The sequence below is a fragment of the Alligator sinensis genome, unplaced genomic scaffold (genome assembly GCF_000455745.1).
Source record: "Alligator sinensis unplaced genomic scaffold, ASM45574v1 scaffold609_2, whole genome shotgun sequence".
Classification (NCBI taxonomy): Eukaryota; Metazoa; Chordata; order Crocodylia; family Alligatoridae; genus Alligator; species Alligator sinensis.
In genome coordinates, this window is record NW_005842090.1 from 941,082 (window position 1) to 941,294 (window position 213).

Below are 213 nucleotides of genomic sequence, written 5' to 3' on the forward strand. Positions count from 1 at the left end.
GGCGTGGCAGAAAGTAGGCAGCTCGGACTGTGGCAGCCCTGTGCCCCCGCCCCGTGCCTTGCCCCGAGGAGCCCCCATGTAGGAATGACAAAGGATTGCACCGGCGAGCGCGGCTGCGGTGTCCCCCGAGCGGTCCCCGGGCATGGATTACTAAATGGGACACTCCCGCAGCTAGGTCTGTCCTCGGGCTGCCGCTAGATACATGCGCCGGGA

General features: G+C 66.7%; 1 protein-coding gene across 2 annotated transcripts in view; it reads left to right on the forward strand.

Annotated features, from left to right (window-relative positions):
- SEMA6A (semaphorin 6A) overlaps positions 1 to 213 on the forward strand; it is a 151,779-nt gene that overhangs the window by 5,304 nt on the left and 146,262 nt on the right. Inside the window, exon 1 of one of the 2 annotated variants that reach the window (XM_025204608.1) lies at positions 23 to 213. The exons of the other annotated variant lie outside the window; for it this stretch is intronic. The gene's annotated coding sequence lies outside the window, so the exon portion shown is untranslated. Of the gene's footprint in view, positions 1 to 22 lie in introns of those variants that run through there. 2 annotated transcript variants of the gene reach the window in all.